Source organism: Platalea leucorodia (genome assembly GCF_965183815.1).
Source record: "Platalea leucorodia genome assembly, chromosome: 3".
NCBI lineage: Eukaryota > Metazoa > Chordata > Aves > Pelecaniformes > Threskiornithidae > Platalea > Platalea leucorodia.
In genome coordinates, this window is record NC_138825.1 from 105,674,284 (window position 1) to 105,693,254 (window position 18,971).

The window sequence follows — 18,971 nt, forward strand, 5'->3', positions numbered from 1 at the left end:
TGCCTCAATGTAAGGAAAAACCTGAGATACGACCTGCAGATACAGAAAGGCAAAGGCTCCTTGCCTTCGAAAACAGTACCCACAGGGGTGAATTTTCAGCTTGGAAACTGGGTCTGCACTCTATTCTGAGTTCTACTCAGAATGTGAATACAAGTAAAACTATCAAAGTAGCCCAAGAGACTGAAGCAAAGTACAGCACGACTGACGGCACATCAAGAATGTTCTTTCTTGGTGTGAAATGGTTCAAAGACATTTTTTGGATTGGGGAAGAAGTGACTTTATCAGAGTAATGTAACAGTAGATCTTGATACTGTTGGGATTATGGATAAGAAGGTGTTCTAATGCGCAGTTTCCAGGTTGTGCTTTTCTTTTTATGTTAGACAGGATTCACGTTCAGAATCTGGAGTCTATTTCTACACTATCCTTAAATTTGTGTAGTTACACAGTTCTCTTTGGTCGGTTCTTTGGGTTTCTGTTTCCCAGCGTGTCAGATTCAAGCTGCTTATTCTGATATTGAAGTACCCTATCTCTCCATCTGTTTATTCCTTGATGTGATCTCCTTTCAGATATTAGAGGGATGCTCCCCTTCTGTATTTTTCTAATAAGGCTAAACTAAGTTTCATAATATTTTGTAGGTAAATAGACCTATAACGTTCCCTTTTATACAGGTACTTAAGTGACTTCTAAATAAAACATTAGAATGCAGGCCTCTGAACACTACTGCAACTGAGATATATCCTTATTAGGGTATCAGCCCAGAACTTCTGTGGCAAATTTACACAGCTTCTGTTTAAAGTCTATGAATAAATCTGTATCTGGTGCATATTAGATGTTGATATATTGCATAGTAGTAAAGTAGAATAGAATTTAGGATTGCATTATAATGTCCCTTTTTAGAGTCATATAAATATTTGTCTGGTTTTACAGTGGATAGATTATTGAACAATGGCCTTACTTGCTCATTTTTTAGATTTAATCTTTTCCTCTGGTATTTCAAAACAAATGTACCTCAACCATGCAATAAGTAGTGTTCTGGTGCTGCTTAGTGACACTATTGACTGTTGGGATGGTCATCTCTTTTAGCTGATACCAGTCTCAGTGTTCAGGAAGAGCAGGCTTTGGACTTCAGCCACTTTTTTAACAGTTAACAAATGCATCTGGAATTTTGGGAGACTTATTTTTGGATTGGTTTGTTACTTGACTTTAGAGTTTACCACAGACTCAAGCAAAATTAAGTTTGAAGTGATCTTTGGAGGTTTTTAATCAATGTTCTCTTTGCAGGGTAGGTTTGACTATAAATGTCATTCTTTGCCAGATAGTTGCCCAATTTGTTCTTAAAAACCTCCCTGTAGGGAGACTTTTCTTACATGCCCTTTTCCATTTGCTCCAGCGCTTCACTACTGTTTAATGCTAGATTTTTTTTCTTGCTGCAGCTTAAGGCCCTTATTATTTGTTCTGTCTAAACATGGATTGCAGAATTGGAGGTCTGTACTAATCCTGCAAGGTTGAGGGACATTTGTTAACTTTACTCATGTGTATGTCTTTTATATTATTTAATTTAATCATATACATAAAATTTATTGCAGGATGAAGGCTGTGATTTCAGGCAGTGCTCATAAAATACAAAAGGAACACTTTAGACACATGGATTACTTAGTTTGCTCACCTAGATTTAGTTGTATATCCCTTAGTGAGATCTATTTTTGAAAGGATAAAGGAAAGCTCCAATGAGAGCCTTTGACACTGAAGAAAAAAGAGGGAGCATGCATGTCTGTATGTATGAACATTCTCTCTATATAAAATAGATCTGTTTTGTTTAGAAGTGCCTCAGGTATTCCCAAAAAAACAGCTCCATATGGCGGAAATGCAGATCTAGTTTTTGCATTGTTTTACTCCTAATACTATCTATATGATATACTTTGAAGCGTAACAGGCTATCTCTGCTGTGTTTCCTAAAAAACGGAGTATGTTGTATATATGCCGAGTAACAAAAGGCTGCCTTGCTAGCCTTTTCTAGCCTTTGGACCTAGAATTAAGGGAAATAAATTCTGTGGAAATTCAAACAAACAGCAGCCTGACTCAGCAAATAATTTTGTTGTTTATCAAACCTGTCTCATGAAAATAATCTGACCATATTTTGGGATTAAAATTTTTCAGTTGTAATTTAGTTATATATCAGTGTGATTTTTCTATATAGTCTTAATAAATTAAGAAAACCAAACCCATGTCTATTTGAATTAATGTAACAAGATTATCAAGAGGAATAGATATGCCATGGCTGATATGTCATTGCATTAAATTAATCTGTGCAAGAATGAAATAGCCACTCAAATATGAATTTAGACATCAGCTGTTTTTGAGAAGTTATTTAAAAGTTGAAGTTCATTACAATTGTAAATTAAAATAATTTCTCATCAGCCCTAAAATATGTTTGGGTTTGTCCGTTATTATTCTTCTTTAAACTAGTAGTTACGTTATGGTTGATACTGTCAGAATAAAATGAATCTTGTCCAGACTAGCTTCTGAACAAGAAAAAAAAAAAAAAAGGCAAAGCAGATCTGTGCGAGTATTTCAGTATGTCTTTCTCCATCTGTCTCTGCATGTTGTTTTTAGCACTTCAAATAATTTTTCAAATACTTTTATTTTCTCTGTTGTGTCAAATAAATTGTGACCAGTTATACTCTTAACATTACGCAGTCACCTTGTGATGAATGCATAAATGACTAACAGCATTGGGATTTAAAGTTTTGTGAAGTGTCTTGGCTACCATGTGTAATTCTCTTATACATTTCCCAAAGGCGGGGGGAATAAAGCTGCTCTTTCAAGTTTGTTTTCTTCATGTAAGCAGGTGATTGATGAACCTGTAATAATGAGAAGAAAAATCTAAGACTGCCTTGTCTTTCAAGAAAATAATGAAAATTAAATTTATCCAACATTCTTAGAATAATAAATAAGACTTAGGTGTCTAATTTTCAAAAATTCCCTTGACAGTTTTGGAGGAATTGAGTCACTATGATGGTGTGATCCTGTCAGCCTTCTGTTGACTGAATTGAGTAACAGGAATTAGACAGTCAAGGGAGGAAATAATACAGAGAATTTCTTTTGTTTTTCACATTATTTTTGTATTGACTTTGATACATATTAATGCATTGCTAACTTTCTTTTAGCAATAGACTTTATACTTTTGACAAGGGCATTTAAAATGTGTAATGTTCAAGCTTACAGATAAGTTATCATCCATCAGATTCTGGTCATAAACTCAATATCCTCATAGCTTAAAGCTCTTAAATCAGAGATCAAAATTAATTTATTTTTGTTATCTATTTATTGGGAAATATTTCTTCGGGAGTAATCACTTGAGAGATAAACCATTGTGTAAAAGGGTGTTCTATAAGAAAGGAGAATCCAGGAAAATTTAATTGTTTGTTCCTTAACTTACTAGGAAGCGATAACTTAGTTTTGATTTGTTTTGGGTTTTAGTTTCATAAGATGAAGTTAAATTGTGGAGTTCTTTGCTTCTTATTGTCAGACAGGTGAAACAATAGGAAATACTATATCTTGCATTAAAATATGAATGCTAAAAACGTAACCTTATTCCTTCTAAAAGATAAACTGTTTGATTTTTTTTTTTTCTCCAGCAATGTTTCTTCTTGGATACTCTAAGCTATGGTAATAGAATATAACATAAAATTCTTTTATTTGTGCATAAAACAGTGTGATGGATTATAATTTCTCTCTGAAGTGCTTTAATATTAGATCTATATTTTTATGTGGAGTCCCAAAGTGGTATTTGCTGTTTCTTAGACTCACGGCAGAGCAAATTCCTGACCCAGAGACTGTGGAAAATAAAAAGACTGTATGCGTAGGAGTTCAGGAATATGCTGTAGTTGAGGGCACCTGAAAGAATAGATAAAGATAATCCAAAGAAAAATGTTCTTGAGGTATTTTTTTATTTTATAACCCATTCTTTTTGTTCTTGTCAAGTCTCACTCATTTTTCCTTCATATTTTTGAACCGCAACACAGTATTCATCTGATAATATCCTGTTGTTACTATCTTGATAACAACCTACCCAGTTTTGGTGACACCCTTCATATAGACAAAAGGAGCAAGACCTAACCGTGCGTTATCCTTCCTCCTAATGGGTGCATTATGAGACAGTTTCAGCTAGGAGGAAGAGTCCAGTCTGGGTGCTCCATTCCCATGCTGAGAAGAAGTCAAGTTAGAGAAGTAGACACAAGCAACCCATTTTTTTCTGCCTTTTGGCAGCTGCCAAGTCTGAAATAATGTGAAAGGTGGTACTTCTGCGGGACGCTTCCTCACCCCGTTAAATTTGCTTGTTGGCCTGAGGCAGTGCAATTGTACAGGATAGATGTATACAAATTAGATATTGTAGCTGGCCTTTGGACTTTTGCTTTTTTTATTTGTTCCCATCAGAAAGGGCAATACTGAAAAGAAATGCTACTGCTGCAGCATGATGTTCAAGCTGAGGGAATAAATTTAGAGATCGCTCTCATTTACATACAAGTAAATCAAGTTATTCAAATCAGGTGCGTCCCTGGAAATTATTAGCTATGTCAGTTGAAGGATAGTGTCATTGGGGAGGGGTCCTTAGCAGACCTCCTCAAAACTACTGCGTTTCTTGAGTTTGGTTCTCCAGGCAAAAATGTTTGGACTTACTGATGAGCAACAGACAAATTTGGTAAAGGTATAATCAGGTAGTCTCTTACCTGTCTGTAGTGTCTTGATTCATTTAAAGTTTAAGGCAGCCATTTTAGGAAGACTTAATAATGCTTAAGCCTGTGTTTGTTGTTAAGGAGATGCTAGTATGAATCATGTGTTGACTACTTATGCTCTTGGCAGGTGGTTGGGAATGTGATACATTACAGAACTGATATACTCAGCACACCAAGGGAACAATATGTTTTAAGCAGCTAAGGCCAGCAGCAAACCTTTTTCACTGGTACATAGCACCAGTTGCGAAACTCGAGCGTTATGAATCTTCTTGTAGCCTTCAAACCAGAGGGATCGTTAGACCATGTAATTTAATCTTCTGTACCTGTTAGAGAGGTCTTACCCCATATTGAGCTCAGCAGTCTGTGTTCGCAAAAAAAAAAAAAATACCATGCACATTCCAAAGATTTCAGAGGAGGCTCCACTACTTTCTGGTAATTTGTTCTAATAGTTAATTAGCCTTACTCTATTTAAAAAAAAAAAAAAAAAATCCACCTTGCTTTTTTCTGCCTTCCTCCATTTGAGTAAAGAGCCTTTATTAAGCAGTGTTTTCTTCTCAAAGAAGCACAGTAATCAAGTCACCATCAATCTTTTTTGATTAGATAAACAAATTCACTTGTGTGTTACTCCAAGATATTTACTTCAATTCTCAAGTCACTTTTGTTGCTTGTTTATGTATCTCCCTTTTCACAGCATCCTTTTAAAAATATAAACTCCAGTACTGCATGTAGTATTTGCGGTTTCAACAAGGCCATGTGTTGAAATAAAAGTCTTTGTATTCCTACCCACTACTATGTTTTTTTTGGGTTTTTTGTTTGTTTTTTTTTTTAATATGTCAACAAATTGCATCAATGTTTTTCTGCCACAGCTTTCCACCAAGAACTCCTGTTGTTTCATACATTGATACCTTGGCCATTGCCAGAAGTCAGTCTCTTTAGAAAATGTTTTCTGATAAACAATTGCACTTGACCATATGTAAAATTTGTGTGTTTTATGGTCTGGGTTTGGGGGGTTTTTTTGTTTCTTTGGTATTGTGGGTTTTAGAGAGGGTGTTTTGGTTTGGTGATTTTTTTGGTTTTTTGTTTGGTGTGGTTTTTGGTTTCTTGGGTTTTTTGGGGTTTTTGGGGGGTCTTTTAAACTAGGTTACCAAGTAGTGCTTATACATAACTTCCCTGTTCTCATTGCCTTTTTTTTTTTTAATATCAACAGTAATTTTGATGTTAATCACTGATGAAAAAGCCAAGTAGCTTCCTGCCAGTCCCTCCAGAACTGGGCTTTTTTAAATTGACAGTTGGGGTTTTCTGTTTGTTTTTGGTTTTTTTAAGTCATGTCAAACCATATCTCAAAATCTTAGTGCTATGAGTTCATAGGCTGTATGTGTTGCAAGAAAAGGGTACCCAAAGCTGTAAGTATTTCTATTTTTCCTATATATTAATGTAGCACACATACAATTGCTTTTCTGAATCTGGTATCTGAGACAAAGAGCTATGGAGAGAAAAAAAAAAAAACAAACAAACAAACAAACAAACAAACAACCCTGTGAGTCAGGTTGTCTTGTAGTAGGTTCTGTCAGCTGCTCCTAGATTGACTGTCCTCAGTCTTGTGACAACTTCTTGCATTCTGAATATTTAAAGCTTTTAACAAGACAAATTGAGGGAACTGTGATTTGGGGGTGAGAAGTCTGCATTTGCAAACAAAAAATAATAAAATTCTTTCCAACCAGTTTTATTCCCTTAACAAAATTAACAACAAACCTGTTAAAGGATGCTTACAGATAAAAGTCATATCTAATTTAGGACTTCATTAAGTACGCTCAAATAATGAAAGATGCTAAATAATCATCTCCAAATAATGAGATGCTAAAGTACATCTCTTAACTTAGTATTATAGTCGGTGTTTTGCAATACAGATGCACCAAATCATATTTCAAATTATAGCATTAATAAGTGAATATGACTGATATGCAGATGTCCAGATTTTTCTTACGGCTTGCTGAAAAAAAGGAGATTTCCTGTCCTGCATTCAGCTACTTCTAAAACTATTGCTATAAGGTTTGTTTCTCTCTCCTCCTTACCTCAGACTTGTTAGCATGGGTCTTTCCTCTTCTAGAAAGGATAGTGTGGACTTGCAGGTTGAAAACTTATATGTAAAAGAGTTATTACTTTAAAAAGTGGTTTTCAATAATTCAGCAAGGAGGAAGCAGTGATTATATGGTGGTTCTGGCTCTTTTGTATTTCTAATGGTCAGGCTGTCTTTTTTAATTTCTATTAATGAATTCCCCTAGTTAATTTTGGATGTTCTGCCAATTGGATGTCATTGTTTATTATTAAAACAATATCTCTGTGCATGATAAAATTATAGGTGATAGCGTTCTGTAATTTAGCTGTCCTTGCAGAAATCAATGTATGACTCCCAGTTTGTGAACGGCAGATTTTCCTGAGCTCCCAACAGTGTCGGGCATTCTCCTGTGTATGTCATCCTTGGAAAGCAAGCTGTAGCAACAGTGACACCTCTGTTAAGGCTGTTAATATAAGCCTTTCCATAACGTTGCTGGTGTTTATAGATTAATCAATAACATGCAAGGGGAGATGTCTGTGAGATTAAGCAACTTTCTCCTCTACAGCCAGTTTCATCTTCGGCTTAAGTGTGCTTGGCACTTTGGAACCAGTTACAGCGAAAGATGCCACGAGCAAGTAGAGATGTTGGGCAGGTATAGCTGAAGAATTCTGTACTTCAGATGTTTTCTCCTTGAATATCCTTTCTGCAGACCTTGTATTTGTTGATAGATGCAATGATATTCCTAATAGATAAAATCACCACTGGTTTCTTTCTGAAATGGAATGAGATTAAATTAGCATTTTTATTTTCAGAGTTCAGATAAAGTATTTAATAATTTGTAATCTTGAGCTTAATTTAAAAAAAAAAAAATCTAGATCCAGTAGTGCTCATACTTACACTGACACTGTTATCAGTTGACTTACATCACTAGAATTAAACTGCAAGGCTAAGAAAGACCTAAATCAACTTCTCTAATTTAATATTGCTTTGGAAAAGTTTTAAATCCTGTTCTATCTGAACAGGAGAAGTTTTCCTTTTTAAAGTGACACCTGATTCGAGAGTCATCCAGAATTCTAGTCATATGTTTAACTTTTATCGTATTGACTTCCAAGGAATTAAATGTATGCTTAAAAGGAGATACTTGCTGCTATACCATGCGGCAAAAGCTAGCTGAGTAGTGTGATCACTTCTTTTTGGAAATCTTTCTTTGGTGTACTACACGTGATACAGATTATAAACATTTGAGGTAGGTGTAGCTTGGGCAGTCACTTATAGAAAACGCCTCCAGACTACTGGTATCCTGTAGCAGTATTATAAGCAATTTCAGTGATCTGTCAAGCAGCCAGCTAGAATTGAGTAATCGCCTCTCGATTTCACAACAAACAAGTCTGAACCTCCTAAGGTGAGTGTGAAATTCACCAAGAAATTCACTGCTGCCCCCTGAGGGTTTTTAAACACAGGATTGGGCTATCAATTTAAACTGTAAGTATGAATCACTAGTTTAGGTTTATATACAATGTAGAAGCCAGTCATTTCTAACTACCACTGTCTGTAACTATTTACATCTTCTAAATGTCAATATATCCACAAGCATATGGGACTATTACAGAACTCATGCATCATGGTATGGATTAGGAGTTGTTTAATGTCACTGAAGTCTTCAGTAGTTCTCGTGTGATAGTTTCTAACATTAAGACACTGGTAGACACCCTGTTTAAAAAAAAAAAAAAAGCCCACAACAAACAAACAAACCACACACACACAAAACCCAAAAAACTTTGGAAAATCACTTTAGAAGTGGAATGGCAAAGAATTTTGCCCCGGATGTTTAGTCCAAATTTGTGTGTGGTGTTAGGAAAGGCTGTAAATGCTGAAAAGGTATTAAGGAAAAAATAAAGTTTATAGTAATGTGATACACTGGTAATGCTTTACTTTAGCCATTGCTGCTTGTTCATGGTTTATTAAAGATCTTTGATTTATATTTCTGTAACTGTAAATAAGTACACTTATAGATGCTGTATTAGTTAACTTTCTGCATGTGTTTGGGAAAACCTTGAATACTTGTCATTTCAAAGGTACATTTTTGTTACTCATCTCATTCCTATATATTTCTGTAGTGCAGAAAACAACGTACCCCTAATCCTGGTTTATGCCTTTACATTTTAACAAAGCAAAGAGAATGCTCGGTTGGAACCCAGAGGGCAAATGTGTGCTTAAACAGAGTAGGAACTCGCCAACAAGTGCATTTTTAATGTGACACGTTTACTCTGGCCATTACTTTTGCTTTCTGTGGTAGTTCTTCTCCTTCATCTTTTTGTTTCTTATTCCTCCATGATACAAGCAGTGTCTCAAACTGAGTCTCCTCTTGTTTACTTGTCTGAAAGTAATTCAATTAAAGTAGGTTCCGCTAGTCAGGTGGCAGTATGTGAAGCAGGAGGAGAGGGAATTAGGGCCTTCATCTCTGTGGCATTTTTTTCGTGCTTTTTGTTTTATTTTAAATTACAGTGATGACAAACATTTTTGTTGAGCATCCCCTCCTCTAACGGATGAGCATCACGGAATGAAGAGGCACTGTGGCCTTCTGTTTTTCTCTTCTTTCCTGACTTTCCTGACTGCATCCGTTTAGCTTCCCATATCATTTTTCTATTCTTGCCCCCCACCCGCTGAGTCACTTCTCCCCTCTCAGCTGGAGCGTGCTCCCCCTTTTTCCCTCCTTGCAGCTGTGTTGCAGGCTTCCCGTCGTCATAGTGACAGTAGGCAACTGATGGGAAAGGAAAAGAAATAGAGAGCAGCCCCAACAACCGCCTTAGATCCCTGCACAAAGCCAGCGCTGTCATAGTTGCTGCCTCACTTGAGCAGACACCCAGCACTTTGGAAATCTGACACTGCTTGACTACTTTCACCTCCTTATTTCACAATGAAAACATAATCAAAACTTAAGCTTCTGTACTTAAATCATCATGGAGCAACAGGGTAAAGTCAATGGGGTGCTGGATTAAGGGGAGAGGCCTGTTGGTAAACTTACAGCTTGGTTCCTGGTTGCTCAAGTGCTTCATCATTCTGTATCTCAGTTCATCACCTATAAAAGCAGGAGATTCTATTGTTTTGATCTTGGAGAGGTTTCCTATCACTATTAATATACATGATATTTTAATTTTGGCTATCAGTTTTATAGTTGGTTGCACGTAAAATTATAACCTCCGCTGCTCTGCTGTTGCCTATGAACCTGTTAGTGTTGAACCAAAGCAACGTGTTGCTGTCCTACACGTCAAGACCCAAATATCCATTGCCAGACAACACACTTGTGAATATTAAGCATGAGAATGTGCCCCTGGCTCATCCTCTCACTGTTAGGGCTCATGTTGCTCTTTCTCTCTAATGAGACTTGTTTCAGTGCAGTATTTTCAGTTCTTATATTAAAAAAAAAAAAAAAAAAAAAAAAAACCAAAAAAAAAAAAAAAAAAAACAACAAAAAAAACCAACCACAAAACAAACAGGGAGCAGGGGAAGAAGAAAGCTGTTTGAATGCAGAATTTCTATTGTTATATATTACCCTGTTGTTTAAATATTCTGAAAGCTTGTTTCTAACACGAAGGGGCTTACAATCAGTGTGGCTGAGTGTACAAGGACAATGAAGACAGCAGGAAAAAGAATGTGTGAGTAGTAGTAACCATGTCTTTTTTTTTTTTTTTCTTAAACTGTTTTATGTAAGTATTTTGTATAACATACGGACAATGCTGCTGTCTCATGTTGGAAGTCAGAATCAGGCCTACCCAATGATTTCATTTTGTTGTTACTCTGTTATAGCAGCTGTTTTAATTTATGGCAGCTTGTAGGCTTAGAGCCACACATTGATATAGCTTCCAGTAGACTGTCTCCATTCAGTCTCCACTTGGGAAATTTCTTGATCTCATATCCTTTGCCTTTGGTTACTGCCCTCTGCAAAATTTACAGGTAGCAGTCTTTTAAAGTACTGAACAACCCTCTGTACAACTGTAACCTGTGCCAAGGAAGCTTTGAAAATCGTCCTCCATCCATCTTCCTTTCCCAGTACTTTTGTTAAATAATTTTGTTTGCTGTCTTCCTTCCATTTCATCCCTGTAAGTGGAAATTGGTTCATAATCGGAGTATGGCCTGTTAGCAGTTTGAAGTCTATCAGAGCCTTCTGTATAGTAGACTAATGGAGAGAAAGGAAGTCCCTTACTTCACTGTAGAATCATGATTGCTCAGTATTACATTGTACATGCCATGCATGAGCCTCACTCACTCTTTCTTCCCAGCGATCTGTGGAGGGCTGAAAAAAATGGAAGTTATGTTGATATAGCAAAAGACAGAAATACCAGCGCACACAAATTTATTGCTGTAATCTAGCCAAAATGCACTACAAGCAATCTAAGTGCATTCTAAGGATCCCTAGTTGCTTTGAACAGCATGTTCTGGCTGACCAAAGTTACTGCGGTTTTTCTTATTGCTACCAAAGTTGTGTATTCCTTTGCTGCATCTATGTACTATTAGTTTCATTTGCCAGCTGCTTTGGCAGTATGCAACTGCACAAGTAGGCATTAGGGCAAATAGGCAGTCTCTCCTGATAAAGAGCAAATGGCTTCAACAGCTGCATCTCTGGTTCACAGTACTAGATGATTTGTATCCAGCTGATGATGCTCCACCTCACAAACTCCTCTGCACGAAATCTGAGTGTTCTCAGACTCTCAGCTGGTATAGCCAGCACAGCGGTACTGACGGGAATGATTCTGCTAGCCTACAGTAGCTGAGCACCTAGCTCTGTGTGGTTGTAGTGGGGAACATGACCCTCACTGACCTGCAGGCCACTGCCGACATCTGACACTTTTCTCCTTGATGCAGATATTTTAAACAACAGTCTTGAGCCTCTAGTCTTTGCCTAGCTGGTCTAATGACAGGTGAAGTTTTGTGTGAATCCATACCTGTTCCGCCTGCTTCTGTACTTTTCCATAAGAATTGAGTTACCTTACTTTCTCAGAGCTATTTATTTCTGGGTGGGTTGATGATATTTGGAAAGGACTTCCATATATCTCACCCTACAAACTATCTCTCTGCATCTTGCTGCTGAGGGAGTAGGAGAGAACTCAGAACCAGTTTTACGGAACTATTTTTACTTCGTTAGGCTGATGATACCAATTTTTCACCAATCTAATAAGCATGAATGAAAGGTTTCTTAAGTTGCTTTTTTACAAGGTATTATTTAAAAGATGAGTTCATAAATGTTAGGAACATTGAGAGAATGTAACATAAGCCTAATTCACTGATAAGTCCAACTTTAAGGTGTGTAGAACAGGATGAAAAATGCAATATGACCTGAAATCCTGGCTGCTGGAAACAGGTTCTGCCAGTTCAAATTTGTTTAGTACATTAGTCTCAGTGGGTGATGTGGTGGTGGGATTTTTGGAACCATGACCAAGATGTGAGTGTAACACTGAACTGGATATCGGCATCCTTGCACAGCTAGCCACAAAAATAAATTTATTTTGTTGCTTTGCTTTTCACTGGTAAATAGAAATTGCACTGTCACAACGCCAGATATAATATTAGATAAAAACTTTGGTTTTGTAGCTTTAATAATAGACTAACTAGACGCAAAAATCTTAAATAAGTATGTAATGGTTGCAACACCTTAAAGAGAACGTAACAAACACTTAATAAAGAAAAACCTAACAAACTAAAGAGAACCTAACTAACACTTAATAAAGAAGACACATCCTTTAGACACAATAAGCTTAATTCCTTTCATGCTTCAGTCTTAAATCCAACTTAGGTGTTTTCTCATCTGGATGGCTTAGGTTTGCAGTGTGTTCACAGACCATTCTTTTCTGTTTACTTTTTTAGTGTTCACTCAACTCCATTAGTATATCAGCATTTCTTGAGTGTTACAAATGGAAATATCTTTTCTCAGTCTGGACAAATAAATAGCTCTAATTTTTTGGGCATTGCCTCTCTAAAGATGAGGAGCTAGAAGCTAATACTCTTTATTACACGTGTCGTCTTTTTTTTAATAGAATACTTTATCCTGATTATAAAACAAAGTGTAGGATATGATTTCCAAAAATGACAAAGGCATGCAGCTGTTTAGTTGATAGAAGAATGATTTGCTGTGAAACTTTATGAAAAGTGGCTATCATTACATATAGGAATTATATTTAAAAATTATCAGAGGGATGGAACCCCTCTCCTATGAAGGAAGGCTGCGAGAGTTGGGGTTATTCAGTTACACTTAACTAACAAATTTAGGTTAGTTTTCCATTAACTTTTAAGTCCGTTGTTTGTCTGTTTTCAATCTTAGCTATTCCCTTGTGTCCTTATATCTCTGTCCATCATCTATACTGGTGCTGACACAGTAAGCTTAAGCATCTTTGGGTGCTGTTTTAATAAACAATTGTGTTGGGTTTAAAGACAAGATAGCTGAATTAAGTATTCACCTTTATTAAGAGTCATTCCCCAGAGAACCTGACTTTACTGAATGCTCAGATTAATGCACTTTTCGTATTACAAGCTATGTAAAATAGTAAAGATTCTGCTGTGGAAGCCCAAATGTATAAAGACATGAGCAAAAATATGCATATAGGAATGTAGTTGAAACTGAGACGGTGTTGATAGATCAGCACAGAGAGGCAGCAACTGCTGCGGGCTCCAGGACTGGTCTGCAGGTCCATAACACTTCATACCCCGAACTGCTGCGATAGAACAGATTTGTGCAAGGACCTGATTTTATTCCACCTTTTCACTGAAGCATATGAGAATACCCTACTAAACTGCTCATATAATTAGAAGAGTGAGGCATCTAGTGATATTATAACAAGTGATGATAATAAAGTCTAGCTAGCATCAGACTTACTGTTTGGAGGAGCCTGTCTCGTTTTATGTGACCACAGAAAGGGGAGTGAATATTATGGTAGCTTACCCATCTCAGTTAAACACCTTAGCTGAACTGTAGCATTTTTACTGAAAAGAACATAGTGTCCATCCTTCCTGTTCTTCTGCCAGAGAAAAGAATTGATTGATTCTTTGTTCAGTACTTCTTTATTTGGTATATAGGTGAACACTGTAGAGGAGAGAAATGTTAATTTGTGCTTGTTACAGCTCCTTAAGAAATGGAAATACATAGCCTTAGGATAAATGGGAAGACTTAAAGTAATAAAACAGTGATACAGTTCTTCCACTTTCCTCTCAGGATCCAGGTTTAATCTTGTCCTTTTTTGCCAGCTTTTCTCCTCCTGCAAAAAATGTCAGTTTTTCTTGGCATCTCCTTTGTAGCACTTGCCAATGGAAATCACATTTACCTCTCTTACTATATTTTGGGCTTTTAAACACACACACACACACACACACTCGCACTCACTCTCTCTCTCTCTCTCTATTTCTCTCTCTTACTTTTCTGATGCTGCTTTTGTTTTTTTCTGCTCTTCAGTGATTCTTTAACTATGTTTGCCTATGGTTGTTTTAAGGCATACAGGTGCCTGGTGAAGTAAGTACTCGTAGTCAGTTCTGAAATGCTGCTCAGCTGAACTTTGGTACCATAATCGTGAATATACTATCAATGGGTAGACTGTTTAATGCTAAGCATTATACAGCTTTGGATGGAGGTTTGTTTTGGGGTTTTTTTTCCCCTCTCTGAAAGGGAAGAACATATTGAGGAAGAATGAAAGCTTATCAAATATAATATACAGTGTTTCCTTACTTCATGTATATTGTATCTGTTTGTCATTTCGAGCAGATTGTAAGATATTTTAGTGATTGCATGGAATTTAGATACATGTTTAAGTAATCTCAGAAATTACTTTTTCTAAGAAAAAAATTCTGTTACAGTATTTTCTTTGACATATTTAGAAATCATAATGGTATACAGCATCCACTAATGATCAGAAATGATTGCATTTGAAAATAAACATCACGCTTTGTTTAGTGCAAAACGATATATATATGCGTAGAGAACTTCAGCAAAAGCTTTATAGATGGTGTAATAACTTTTGCACATATGCAGAAAAATATCTAAGTGAAAATCCAATGGTTAAATTACTTGAATGTGTTCTGTAGTGATCATCTACAGTGCTTTTCCTTTTCACTCTAACTCTAGCATTTTGTTTTATTAAATACATTCTTGGTTAAATATGTGTATTAAAGTGAAATGCCTCTAGCAGTTATATTACAAGCTGTATAAACTTTCATTGTGTATTATATAACTGTTAGTTCAAATGTATTCACAAGCTTTTTATACTTCCTTTTTTTTATACCTTCTCTTTTAATGGCAGTAATTCCGTACATGTAAACTTGCTTGCAGTGAAATGCTTATTTTAAAAGCCAAGTAAATGGAAAGCCCTGAATTATTTTGAGCTGTTTGCAATCTATTTTCTGGTGAACTCTGCCAGCTTTTTATGTCACCGTACTTGTTAGTACAGTGGAAGTTCTCGCTACCTGTTACAGTATAAGGTAATGACAGAAGTGAATCTTGTATGAGGTCCTGGTTAGCATGTATCTCTTTCAGAGGATGACCGAGTAGTAAAATTTAGGCTGCAGTCTCCCTTGATGTTGCTCAGCTAGAGAAGCAGCCAGCACCGCGGAGCCAGGCACCTGCTATCTCCATCCCGATGGATGCCATTCCCAGTCCTGCTTCCACAGAGGTCACTGCTCTGGCCCTTATCTCCAGAGAACCTAAAGCCATTGCTGCAGTTTGTTGGTTACATCACCTGCTGCAAGATTTAGTATTCCAGAATGAAAAAAGTGCTGTGAACACAGGAACTGGCTCACAAAGTCAAACTGCCAATTCTTTGAGAAGACAGAAACCTGTACTGTGTGGCCTCTTGTCCAGCTTGACTAAAGATAGGCCTTCTATGAAGGGGGCAAGAGGGGGACTTAACAACCATTGCTTGTGGTGATTTCAAACTCAGCATTCCAGTGAAACCCTAAGAAACTTGGTTTTGCTAATGAGATGTAGCTTTTAACCTTACTACAGATTTCTTGGACTTGGTTTAAATAAGTTAATTTCGATGAGTTTCTGTCCTGCTTTCTCTTTGCTGTTCATCAGTGTATAAGAAAATGACCCACTTTCTCAAGGTTCATTTTGCATCTCTTTCAGTTGTCCTTTGGAAAGAATTGACACAGAGCTGAGCTGTGCATAAAACCCTGTGTCTTTAGGATCGGTATAAAACATTAGTACATTGGTTTTGGTTTTTTGTTTTCGTCTGTCTGTTTGTTTGTTTTAAAGCACTTTTTCATAAAGTAAACAGCCTTACAGGAGTCTTCATACAAAAAAAATAAAACCTTACTTTCTTGGAAAGCAATTTTGGTCCTCTGTATCCTCACAGAAAATATTCAGGTTGATACATATCCAATAGTTTTTAATGTGCTTCATAAGTAGTGTGTGATACAGCCATGAAAGTAATGCTATTATAGTGTAAAAGCACTTGGATAGTTTGTACAGGTAGGAACAGCAACAATCATGTAAGATATATAATTATTACAGAAGCACACAGATCTTTTTAAATTTATGATACCTACTTAGCCAGCCTGCATTGTCTAATCAGCTGTAAAAATTTGTGTGTTCTCAGGGTGAAAAAGAAAAGGCCAAATGAAGCTGTAGTCTTTGACTCCCGCAAAATATTTGCATTTGCAATAAGGATTGGTGTCGTGTCCCCCCCCCCCCCCCCCCCGATTTTCATTTGTTAATTAAAGTTAAGGAAACTGTTACTGCTTAAACAAATTGAAAAATTGTTCTCAGACCTGTGTTCCTTGCATCTAAATCCAGCATCTTCATTTTACATAATTGGCTTAATAATGTAAGGAACGATCTTGTAACTGGAGCCTACAGGCAGGCTCCCTTTTGGTCTATACAAGTAAAATGAAGAAACGGTTTTTACATTTTCTTGTTTAAACAAAATTCTGTGTGGGGCCTGTCATTGGCCTCTGGATATAAAAATACAGTATTCCTTCAATGTTAGAAAACTTTCTGTGGTGTAGTAGCTTATCTTGCAAAAAATCAGATATGACTTGGCTGCCCTGAGTATTAGTGGAAGCAATTTCTGCAGCTTAAGCATAGGAAGCCTGAATACCCCTTTGACAACCAGCGTAAGTCAGATGAGAGAGACCAGAAGTAAAAGTCTTCGTGAGGGGAAAAGAAGTTACATCACTTAATTAGTTTCCAGCTTTTGAAAAGGTTCAGATTAAAGCATAGCAGAAATCTAATGCAGAGGATATACTATATCAAGTAATGTGATTTTGTAACCTTGTCACTACTCCAAAAGAGCAGTGTGATTGACTTCAAGCTGAGTATCTTACTCAAGTTGTGCTAAAGGTTTGACGAAGTTCTGAGTACCTTGCTATTGGAATGATGTGGAGATACTCCAATTCCAGAAATGAGAAGCAATATGTTTTTTCACTCTATAACTGGAAAGAATCATGTCAAATTACAAACATAAAGGGAAGTAACAATTTTGCACCCCATGTGAAATTACTTCTAGGTGGAACCAGAGTAGGAGGACAGAAGGGGGAGTTTTGAGGGAGTTTTTGTTTGTATGCACTTGTTAAAGTTTCTGATCTGTAGTCTGATAATGTAATTGCATCTCTTTACTAACATCTACTTGATAATTTTTTCCTGATGAACTGTAGCAATGTTAGAGGCATTGCACAAATACTGGCAGCATGATGAAAGGAACTTCTCTTGACTAGCTGAGAAGGCCCCCTCAGAACTGTAATGGCAGGAGGATGAGAAGATGACCTGAACAGTTCTGCTCAATTTTTTTTTTTTTCTGTCCCAATCATGTGTAAGCCTTTGTGATATGTGTTATTAATTACTACTAAAAGGTCAGGAAGAGCGAAACAAAGTCTGAAAGGATTGAAGGAAAGGAAAATACACTGTGCTGTGCTGTGCAGCTCCATCACGGTTAAACTATCATTCAGTACACCTCAGTTTCTTTTTTTCAGATTGGAAGTGGTCAGTTTAAAATTAAGGCTGAGGAATGGTGTTTTAATTTGATCTTTGTCCTCCCTAAGTCCAAAAAGTCTTCAAAACTAACTGCTTAGTCAATGGCATGTGTACTGTCAGTATCCAGTACAGCTCGAGATGCTTACAACAAATACGTAGTCTGGCCCCGAGTTATATTCAGTGACACAGTAGTACGATAGCCTCTTATATCGGAGCTGCCAAATGACTTGTGTCACAATTACTTTGCCCAAATCTGTTGTCTAGATAGTGGAAGATGTACAAAGGAGACATCATTAAAAGCCGTAGAGAGGGACTTATTAGATGTGGCTTTATTCCCTCTCTCACAGATTTCTTACCTGCTGTTGGGTATTTCAGTTAGGGAGAACATCCTGCCTAAAAGTCAGCATATAGGTTAAAGTCAGATGCTTGTGGCATGTTATCTTTGGAGAACCCTTTTATTCCATCCCTGAACCAATGGTGTTTTATGCCAACGAGGATGGCAACAGGCATTTACCTTCCTCCCAATAGGATTAATGGTAGTATACATCAGCCAGTTCATGAAAGCATGTGAGAGATTCAGTTAGTAATGAATATCTAAGTACACGTATCGATATATCAAAGAAGGGAAAGAAAAATTATGCATACCCATAACATATTATGTGTAGTCTTTGACTTATAGCTGTTGATACCTAAAGTTCTATGAAGTGGAAAAGAAAAATTAAACTTTGTTTGTAGAGGTGTCAGGCAGTGCACCAAGTAAAGAAAAAAAAGCAATAGCATCACCACTAATCTGGATTGGGGGTGCAGCGTGTGATGGAAAAAACTGTGTTCTGCAAGCAGATGACAGATTTTAAAATTTGTATGAAATACAATGTCAAGTGTAGACAGATGAACACATTTCCCTTTATCATAGCAGGGTTATTTCACAGATCATGTCATATAACTGAAGAACAGTAAGAAAGTCTCTCTTATTTTCAAGCAAAGATACTATGCTTCAGTGACATGCAGAGCAACTCCTATTTTTCAACAAATTAATGGGAACTAGAAGGAACTTGACACTTTACTAAGTCGAACAGACAAGTCATTGTGCTCGCATTGCCATTTTAAGTGCTTTGCTTTTGGGAAGCAGCACAAGAAATCCTGGAAATGGTAGAGGCTGAGTGATCCACGTTATCCCAGTAACATTTTGCTGTGACTAGAACTGGCTGATCTAATAGTATAAAGCAGA

At 36.8% G+C, this 18,971-nt stretch overlaps 1 protein-coding gene across 3 annotated transcripts in view; it reads left to right on the top strand.

The window, feature by feature from the left end:
• ERICH1 (glutamate rich 1) overlaps positions 1-18,971 on the top strand; it is a 72,682-nt gene that overhangs the window by 33,660 nt on the left and 20,051 nt on the right. The gene's annotated exons all lie outside the window — the stretch shown is intronic.